Source organism: Amblyomma maculatum, chromosome 3 (genome assembly GCF_055883805.1).
Source record: "Amblyomma maculatum isolate TAMU_Amacu chromosome 3, ASM5588380v1, whole genome shotgun sequence".
In the NCBI taxonomy this organism is placed as follows: domain Eukaryota; kingdom Metazoa; phylum Arthropoda; class Arachnida; order Ixodida; family Ixodidae; genus Amblyomma; species Amblyomma maculatum.
In genome coordinates, this window is record NC_139346.1 from 38,667,687 (window position 1) to 38,678,356 (window position 10,670).

A 10,670-nucleotide genomic window follows, 5' to 3' on the forward strand; every position below is an offset into this window, starting at 1 on the left:
CTCCAGTCGGGAGCGACCTCTTGAGCTCGCGTGACGAGGGCAAGTTGCGTAGTTTTCCTTGGGCTGGCCAACAGCTTGTCCCATTCCTCCGCTGAGGGAGCTGGCAAGAGTGTCTTTGGAGGGGGATTGCTGGCGCATTCCCACAGTATATGGTCTTGAGTGGCCTGCGTTCCGTCACCGCAGTGCCGGCATGCAGGGTTGAATTCTCCGTTTGTAATTAACGATAGTCGGTAGGGGCTAAGAATGGCCTTTGTTTGTAGGCGTCTGAGTGTCGTGGCTTGCGCCCGGTCGAGGTCGGGGTGAGGGGCGGGGTACGTGCATCTTAGCTCGCGATAAAAGTTTGTTACCTCCGCGTATGTGCGCGGTGCCTCCACAGGCGCGTCCGTTCCCGATAGATCTCCCGTCTCCCGGTTGGTTAAGCCTCGGGCTAGACGGTCGACCCCTTCGTTTCCGGAGTTACCCGCGTGAGCCGGAACCCATACGAGATTGATGTTGTGATTGAGAGATCGGTTGCGCAGAATTCGCGCCGCGAGTGCGCTTACAGAATTTTTGGCGAAATTTTGAACGGCGCTTTTTGAGTCGCTTAGAATAGTTTTGGTGTGGGGATCCGCGATGGCCAGTGCGATAGCTACTTCCTCTGCCTCGCATATGGAGCTAGCATGAAATGTTATAGCGTTAATGAAGGTTGACTTTGGAGTGGCCATACATGCCACGTATGCTCCGTTTTTGATGTGCTGAGCTGCATCCACGTACACTGCTTGTGGATCGTCCTCGTACTGTTTCTCAAGGGTCTGTGCCCTTGTCTTCCTGCGGGCATCATGTCTACCTGGTAGCATGTTTTTGGCTATTGGTTTAACAACTAGTCTACTAGTTATGTCAGCCGATAAATGGGATGTTGCGCACACCTCCTCAGTGGGGTGGATGTGGAGCTTGTCGAGAATTACGCGTCCCGCAAGGCTGCGTGACAGGCGGGTCACTTGTGCTGTCTTATGGGCTTCAATTAGTTCAGATAGTGTGTTAAAAATTCCTAACTGCAGTAGTCGATCTGAGTTAGCGTATACTGGTAAGCTAAGGGCCGCTTTGTATGCTGTTCTAATTATGCTATTAAGTGCATGTTCGTCCCTACGACGCAGATGATAGTACGGGCAAGCGTACATGATTCTGCTTATCATAAAGGCTTGGATAATCCTGCACAGGACGGCTTCTCTCATACCCCTGCGACGTGTGGCAATGCGTCTCACCAGCCCACCTATCTGGTGCGCCGTGACGCGTAGCCGGCGTATAGCTTCTGTGTTCTGCGTATTATTCTGAATCAACATTCCGAGAACTCTGATCGTGGCTACCGGGGGTATCGGATGGTTGTCAATGTGTAACTGGATAGGTTTTAGAGAATCTGGCTTTACCTGTGAAGCTTGTTTGTTCCTTATAACTAATAGTTCTGATTTAGCCGGTGAACAGGTAAGGCCGTTTTCCTGCACATAAGACTGTACCGTGTCGATAGCTCGTTGTAATGAATCTGTAATATCTCCATCGGAGCCAGAATTGGTCCATATGGTGATGTCGTCGGCGTATATGGAATGATGTATGTGTGGGATATCATCTAACAGACGCGGGAGGCCGCTCATAACGATGTTGAAGAGAAAAGGTGAAAGTACGGCGCCTTGCGGTGTTCCTCTCGTCCCTAGTGTAATTTTGTCGCTAACTTTGTCAACGAAATGGAGCGTAGCCGTACGCGCATTCAGAAAGGCAGCGATGTAGTCGTATGTCCGTTTGCCTACGTGTGACTGTGAGAGGTGATTGAGGATGGAAGCGTGTGACACATTGTCGAAGGCCTTACTCACATCGAGTCCCAGGATGGTTCGCGTGGCTCTTATGCGATTTGTATCTAGAATGTCTTGTTGAATTTGCCACATAATGTCCTGAGTCGAAAGACCTGCTCGAAACCCAATCATGGACGGGGGAAACGTGCCTTCCGCATCGGTGTGCATAAGGAGCCTGTTTAAGACAACGTGTTCCATTACCTTCCCGAGACATGACGTTAGCGAGATTGGGCGGAGGTTCCCCATCTCGAGTCTTTTGCCCGGTTTAGGTATGAAAATAATTTTAGCGTGCTTCCATTCCTCAGGGACGCTGCCCTCTGTCCAGTACCTGTTGAAGAGGTCCGTAAGAGCCTCTACTGACTGGTCTTCTAAATTGCGCAACATCTTATTGGTGATGCAATCTTCCCCCGGTGCCGAGGTGGTGTTAATTTTGTTAAGAGCAGCCCTAATCTCTGCTACGGTAAAGACGCTATCCATGCGAGGATTATCCAATCCTGAGTACCCATCTGGCGTGGGTATATCCTGGGAGGTGTTAATGTATTTATCTTTTAAAGTGGTCATGAGCTCTTCGTCGGTGCCTTGGAAAGATTGCGAGATCCTATGTAGGTTCTTGTGGGAATCTGCCTTAGTTCTCGTAGGGTCCAGTAAATGTCTAAGTAAAAACCACGTGTTCTTGTTGCCCAGTTGCCCATTAAGGCGGTCGCAAGTCTGATGCCACTGTTCTCGGCTAAGTTCCCACGAGTAAGCCTCGATTTCCTTTTCAAGCCGGGTTAGCCGAATTTTTAAACGTCGGTTATGCTTATTTTTACGCCATCGAGCATGGATACTTCCTTGTGCTTCAATCATGTGCACTAGCTTAGCGTCCGGACTGGGGCTGCTGTATAGTGGCCACTGTAATGGCGGCTAGCCAGTCACCGAATATTTGTCTGTCTGTTGTAGGCCGTCACTGCACCCGCCACTGCTTCGATAGTGGACGACGGCTGCTGCGGCTCGCGTCTTTTTCTCCCTCTTCTTTTTCCTTTCTCTTCTATTTTCTCTTCTTTCCACACGAGGCAGTGGAGGTGGCTCCGCCACAAAGCCAGTAGCGGCATTTTCTTTTCCTTCTTCCTACAGCCACAACAACAACACACCGACGCCAGTTCGTTTCGCCTCTACCGAAACGCAGCCGCCAGCGGTTGGGATTTTACCCGGGTACTCCGGCACAGTAGTAGTGCATCTTAACCACTGCACCACCGCAGCGGGGCAAGCGCACAACTCCAGTTAACAAATTCTAGAGGGCACTTTGGACCACTAAAGTGCGATGACGCGAAAGCCATTACAGCGCGGTTGATTGTAGCCCTCCACTACGTCACCTGCATCTCCCCATCTTCTGTTGCTCCCACCTTCCTCCCTTCTTTTACATGTGTCCGCGGAGAATTGTGGCAGATACTGAGCCTTCTCTATCCTGTAGTAGTAGTAGCAGTAGTAGTAGTAGTAGAAGTAGTAGTAGTAAAACACTTTATTGAAGCGCAACACTTAGGCGCCTAATACATCGATGGCCTGCTGGACGAGCAGGCAATGTTCTTCTTCACCCTCAGCACCAAGCCAGTCCACCCAGGTCTAGATAGTATGGGAGAGGTTGGGAAAGAATCCCGATTGCAGTGCAACCGGACATGCAAATACGCAGTGTGAAAGGTTGGCATAAGGGGAAAGGCAGTTGAGGCATGATGGATCACGACGGAATTTGTAGAGATATTGTAGGCGTGCAGGGGTTATGAGTGTGTTCAACTGTATTTGCCGAAGGATATGAGCCTCCTGAACAGAAATATTAGGATGAGGGTCGGGGTAGGACTTGCGGTCTAAGCGAATAGCATTGTAATATTCGCTGATGGTGGCACCAAGAAACAGTCTCGACCCACCCTCCAAGGATCTTGGCCAGGGGATGAACGATGCCCGGTTACGAGTTTCACGAGCGAGCTGGTTCACCAGCTCATTGCCGTCAATCCCCGAGTGTCCAGGGATCCATCGGAGGAAGACGGGGTAGGGCTGCAGCGCAACAAGTGCGACCTCGAGCTCCGTGGACAGATGACGTGTTAGGCTTTTAGATTGAATAGCACGGATAGCAGCCTGAGAGTCGGTGTATATAATATACCGAGGCACAGGTGGGAGAGAATGGAAACTTTGAATGGCATGAATCATGGAGAGGACCTCAAGCGAGATAATATCCGGAGGGTGGAGAAATGGGCTGCTAGTGCATGTGACAGGGGTAGATAGACGAGGATGAAAGAGGACCTGGCTTCCCCGCCCGCGAGGGGCCACATAAGAGGCATCCGTGTAAGCGACTCCATGAGTATTGAAGGGCGGCCTATGATGGGACGCAGCAGCATGTCGGCGGCCAGCATGCAGGACCGACGACATATTGGCTGGAAGAGGAAGTAAACTGAGGTTTGAGGCCTCTGGAGGGGAAGGCATCAGTAGAGGGACTGACTGGATGGGGGAAATGTTAGCCTGGTTTAGAAGCCAGCGTCCATGAACTATGCCGGAGAGGCGAGCTATCTGTCGGTCATGGTGAAGGGAAAGGAGACTGCGAAGGGCATGAAAAAACCCGGTGGCGTAAAGCTTATCGATGGAAGTGGTTATGGGAAGACAAATAGCAGCTTTATAAAGGCCGTGAAGAGTTGTTGCAAGCATGTCTAGCTGGCCCTGGGTGAATGAAAAATATGGTGTAAAGTAAAGGAATTTGTTAAGAGCCAGCGTCTGCGCCAGTCGACAGGCATGAGCTTCCCTCAGGCCAGAGGACCGTCGCACAACTCGGCGAAGTAAATGGGTGACGGACTGACAGGTAGCAACAGCCGCATGGAGAGCCCGGACAATTTTGGCGTCATGCAGAGGCATGCCAAGAACGCGGCATTGGGAAACTTTGGGGATTGGGGAGCCGCCCAAGGTAAGGCGATATCAGTGAGTCGTGAGCTCGTTGATAAGCAGAGTGAGTCAAAAGTAGGAGTTATGACTTCTCGGGCGCGGGATACAGACCTGCATGGTCAAGAAAGCAAGCAATGATATCCAATCCCTGCTTATAATGGTGTCTTGAAAGTGACCAGGAGATGCGCGTGAGCACCACAGACTGATGTCGTCGGCGTAAAAAGTGCAGAAGATCGGGAATAGATGACAACTGAACCGCGAGAGGAGCCATGGCGATATTAAAAAGGGTGGGTGAAAGTACGGCACCCTGCGGGATACCACGGGTGAGACGGTGGGGCGTAGAAGCGGAGTTCAATGCTCACCCGAAGTCAAGAAGTCTTTTTCAATAAGCTCATCGCCCATGCGGCTTACACGCCACGTATTATAGCCCGCTAGCATCAGTATACGGAGAAAATGATTACGTGCCCCCACTGTACGACTCTAACTCGCGGCGGCACATCTCATCTACTTTGGGATTGCCCTGTTTTTTTCTACTGGACGCTCCGAGATCAAACCCTACTGCCTGAACTACCGTTCCCTTCTAGAAACTGATGCTAACACACAGATGATATTTGCCAAGTATGACTCGCTTAGTGGCCTGGTTAGAGATATGTGATTCGAGTGACGACCTAAACAATGAAGATTCTGTCTACTCCCCTTTATCCCCATCCATGGCCATGAGCCTTCCCATTCAATAAAGGACATTCAATCAATCATGCTCGGAAACGGGCCTCGCGATTAGAAAGAAAAGCTCGAATGTAGTCATACATGCGGGAGCCGCAGCCGGTGCTGGAAAGGCAGGTAATATGGTCATGGAGACGCAATCGAATGCCTTGGGGACATCGACTGTAACCAGGGCGTGAATCTGAGAACTACCACAGGCTACCAAAGTATGCTTAAGTATAAGGAAAAGGTCCTGTGCAGGTACGCGGGAACGAAAACCAATGAGGGTATGAGGGAGGGAGTTTGAGACCTCCAAATGCCTATTAAGCCTAGTGAGCGCCATTCTTTCCATCGTCTTGCCGACACAGGAGGTCCGAGAAATTGGCCGGAGATTTGAAAGGGCTGGAGGCTTACCAGGTTTAGGAATGAGAGAAATAAATGAGGAAGTCAAGGACGATGGCAGAGAGCCTTCTTCCCAGGAGGTTGTTATAGAGATTGAGAAGATGCTCTTTTGCGTTATCGGGAAGACAGCGAAGAGCGAAGTGATTCCATCTTCACCGGGAGCCGACCGAGTGGCGTTAGCAAGAAGTGCAGCTTCAAGCTCGCTCAGTGCAAAAGGGGAATCGAGGTCATTGCTTGCACAGCCTGTGCGTGTATTCTGGGTAACCGGGGGACAAAGGGGGTGGGAGATAAAGATCTGCAAGGGTTTCGAAAACCTCATAGGGAGACTTTGTGGCTAGGGCTTTAGCAAGAGTTGGCGCAGGTGCAGGGATGGCACCAAGGAGGGTTCGAAAAAGAGTCCAGGTTGATTTTTTATGCAGCGCCGTGTCAATATTGTTGCATAGGGTATTCCAACGAGAATCCTCAAGCGTAGCACAATATGTGACGATATCGTCTTGCAACTTTGAAAGCGTGGTCTGCAGCTGGAAGCTGCGGAGTTGCAGTCTGGCTGTTCGGAGAAGCTTTTTGCGACACTTCCATAGACTGATGAGATGGGAGTCGGGGTCAGAAGTGGGATATGCAGCGGTTCCGTGCGAGTAGAGGATGAAGCCTCTTGGAGAAGGGCATTAGTCCACCCCTCATAGGACGTGAAGGAGGCAGAGGAGAAGATACAACGAAAGGCCTGCCAGTCAGTATGTCGAATACGCTGCTTGCGGGTGGGTATCCGAAGAGGGACGGAGATGAAAATAATATAGTGATCACTAAGAAGGGTATCGGCAGTGGCTGACCACTGAGGTGATATAGGACCAGAACAGTAAGTGAGGTCAGGGTTTGTGTGGCGTTGGGAGAAGGTGGCCGCCATAGTGGGTACTCCGGGGGTGTTGAGGAGAGTGAGGTGAGATTGCTGGGCTATGGAGTGGAGTAGGCGGCCGGCACGAAAGGTCTGCGGATAACCCCATAGTGTGTGCGGGGCATTAAAATCGCCGCAGAGAAGTATGACCGTATGAGAGGGCAGTGTGTTACAAACATTTACCTAGGGCCGTGAAATGTGTGGCGTGAAGGGGGGAGGGTTGTAGAAGGACAACAGTGCCAGTCTGAGGTGAGCCTGAGGAATATAGTAGAGGGTACCCACTAGGTAAGTAAGATTGAAGTGATGAAGGAATTTCAAGGGCTGCTACCGAGAGGTCACGGCGAACGTAGATAGAAGAAAGGGGGTTGGTAGCTATAGAGTGAAATGCCCGGTAGCCACGGACGTTAGCTGAGCAGCGAGTTTCCTGGAGGAGAAGGAAGTGGGGCAGTAAGAAGATACTGGTGTATTGGAGTGCGGTTAGTATTAAGATTGCGACAGTTCAGTCCACTGAATTATATTGAGGTCCTCCATGTTGACATCTAATTTGATTGCGCTGTGGCGTGCCATCGCGCTTCTTTGGGGGAGGTGAAAGAGAATTCGTGATGGTTTGCAGTGAAGTCTGAAAGGTGGAAATCAAATTAAGGATGCTTTCGAACTGAACATTGACGTGAGTATTGAGACTATTGAATTCGGCATCAATTTGGGTGATAGCTTCCTCATGCTGTTGGAGAAAGAGATAGAGAAAACTTTATATATTGCAAAAAAGAAAAATAATCTAGAGCGAATGTGGTTGGGTCCTCAGTGCCGGACTCCCGCGGCCTTTGCTGCCCTGCTGGCCCGTTCAATCAGCCAAAGCTGGTCTATCGCCTCCGAACTGGACAGCGCAGCCTTCCACTGCTCCGGCGTGGCGTTGTGAATTATCGGCACTGCATCTATTTTCTGCCAGGCCCATGCTGTTGGAGGCGGCGCTCAAGATCAGACTGGTATCTGAGGCAGTCAGCGACGAGATTCTCTATGTTTGAGAATTTGGAATCGATTGTAGTAAGTAGCTGATCCATGCGAGCCTCAAGAGCATCTAGGCAGCGATCGATGCTGTTGACATCTTGTTTGAGGGGGCGAATGGCCACTTCCAAACTAGCCACACGGAGTTCGAGGGTATATAAGCGTTCTTTAATAAAGAACGGAGGAGGGGGCGAGTGGGAAACGAGTGACTGTGGAGATGGTTGGAGAGAGTACCGAGGCTTGGGAATCGGACGCGCCGGAGATTGACGAGATGGAGAGCACCCGAGCTCAAGCTGGGAAGGTGCCTGTGTTACTGCTGCGTAGGAACTGGGAGGGGAATAGAACGTATGCTCTGCAAGAGGATGAAAGCCATCGTTTATAGGGGGCTGCGGAGGAGCAGGCTGAGTGGCCTGGCGAAGGTTGACACGCTGTTGGTAGGCGTTCTTGGCACACTCCTTCTTTTTCTGCTTACAGTAGGGGCAAATAGGGGCGGAAGTAGCATTCTCATTTGTCTGGCGGTGTCGGCACCAGGGCTGCGTGCACTCGTGGACAGAGGGCGGCGGGGAGAGGGGCGAAGTGCACTTGGGGCAGTTAGCAGCAGTACTAGAGCACTGATGTGCGCGGTGGCCAATCTCGAGACAGCGCGTACATGCAGGAATGCGGGGTTTCTGAGGGCGGCATCGAAATGCTACTCGACGAAAGTAAACAGTGCGGGGGATGACAGTACCAGCAAATGTAATTAGTACTGTTTCGGTGGACCCCATCATGCGCGCGGTTATGATATCGGCTGCGTACGTCTCTAGGTCCCTCATGAGATCGGCGGTTGAAAAACCGCGTTCGACACCATGAATGACACCGAGGCAGGAAAGAGGAGGTTTGACAGGGTAGGGACGGACTTTCACGAGCTTACCGGAGAGGTTGATGTGGGTGATAAGCAATAGAAGGTTGGCGGAAAGGTCGAAATGCGTTTTCGGAAAGACCAGGTTCAGCACTGGCTTGGTCTCGAGGGTGAGGTCGTTACTGGAGCGTTCAGAGAGGTTAGCAGGATCGATTATAGGTTTAAGCAGTTCTTATGGACGGATGCGGGGGGATAGGGTGCCAGGCGGGAGCTGGCGCCCGACCGATATGACTTCCAGGTGAGATCTGGCAGGTTTCGCGGCCTTGCAAGTGGCACTGACCGTTTCCCAGCCGTTGTCTGGGGATGGAGTGAAGTTCATGGTCAGGTGGAGTGCAGAAGCAGTGAGATCCAGCGGGTCAGAAGAGGCGCCTGCCGTCACTTCATGGAGTGAAGGCGAGTCTGAAGCAGACGATGCAGTGATGCGGCGGTGATGCGGCGGGTGCATTAGCCCCTTGCGGCTGATGCAGGGTACGGTCAGGCATGTTTTGAGATGCGGGCACGGGGGCACGCGTCTGGGATGCATAGATGAGGTTCGGCGGCGATGAGGCGGGTGCAGCAGCCCCCTGCCGCTGATGCAGTGTGCGGTCAGGCATGCTGGCAGTCTGCGCTCCTGTACGCTTAGCGCGGCATGGCGCCGCTTCAGTCCTCTTAGAAGTCCTGGCTAGATGGTCGAAGGCCTGATCTTGGTAAACGTGGCATCACCAGGTTCCTTGGAGTCTCGAAGCAGACGGAGTCTGTCGTTAAGTGGCAGGGGCTTAAAGAACGGAGCCCGTGAAGAAGCCGTGGCGTGTGGATATACCAATCTACCCTTCGAACAGGTGAAGTACCTCTATCCTGTTAATCAATTTCAAACGCTGCTGGTGCCTGCTGTACAAACGCCTCCTAGACATCTGGGTCTGCTTCTATTCGCTGTGTGGTGCGGCGTTCGAGGAAGGGGCAAATGAAAGGCGCAGCACGGACGATTGAATCGGATGCCCGGCGGGGTCGGCTTCGTATATGCATGGATGGATGAATAACAACTTTTATTTTCCACCTTAAATGGAGGCCCCGTACTCCCCAACGCCGACATGCAGGCCTAGGGGATGGGAGCTGGAGCCTTCGCGATTAAAGGCTAACAAAGAGATTTTGTCGCTTCGGGACCTCGGACACCGGGCAGACGGCTTGTTGCTGCCGAGCGAGGTCTTCGCTCCGCAGCAGGGCTTCTCAGCTCTTTCTGGTATTGATATTTTCCTCGCCTCCAGTGGAGTCGACGCATTCACATATAATGTGGTCGACAGTACCCCTCTCCTCACATGCATTACAAAGATCATTTTTCTGTTCCCCTGGTAGTATATGACAGGCCAATACTGGGTTAACGACATTTCCAGCTTGATCGCCGCCATGTGGTCGCCCCTGCATTCCTTAGTGTCTTATCCGGTGGTGGCAGTAGTTTTCTGTTTATTCTATATTTCTCAACGATTTCACAATATATTTGCGCACGTTCATCCAGGTTCTGGCATTTCGGCGGTTCTACGGTTACCCGGAAATAGATAGCTCGGGCTACTCGTGTGCCGCTTCATTGCCAAGAACCGACGCGGGCGCTGGGGTCCATATTAGGCTCACACTGCGGGTCAACTTTTGCCCACCAGGATCCTCACCGCTTCCGGCGAGATTCTGCCTTTCATATGAAATTCCAGATAGCAGTTTTACTATCGCTGACTACAAATTTAGCTTCCGTTCGAACGCAAGCGAGCGCTATAGCAACTTCTTCGGCCGTCTCTTGCGGCTGCGAATAGTGGCTGCCGACTTGAGGGCTCCTAGTCCGCTGACTACTGAGGCAACCGCCACGCCAGAATTCCCACTAGCCGCGTCCACATAGGCAACGTCTTCTAGGTGCATTTTTCCAAAGCGTTTTATTACCGCTTCGGCTCTTATGGCACCCCAGAGACTGTGAACCATATATTATTGGTGCGCCCAGTGTATGCGTGCGAAAGAAGTGTACTAGCCGCTTCCTTGAAGCGTTTAGACAAGAGGCGTCTGTCGGAGGAACTGCTGCTGGGCGCTTGGCAGGACAAGG

The 10,670-nt window shown here is 51.8% G+C and overlaps 1 pseudogene; it reads right to left on the reverse strand.

Annotated features, from left to right (window-relative positions):
• Nucleotides 1-3,335: 3,335 nt before the first annotated feature.
• LOC146194589 (uncharacterized) lies at nucleotides 3,336-9,137 on the reverse strand (annotated as a pseudogene).
• Between the last annotated feature and the right edge of the window lie 1,533 nt (nucleotides 9,138-10,670).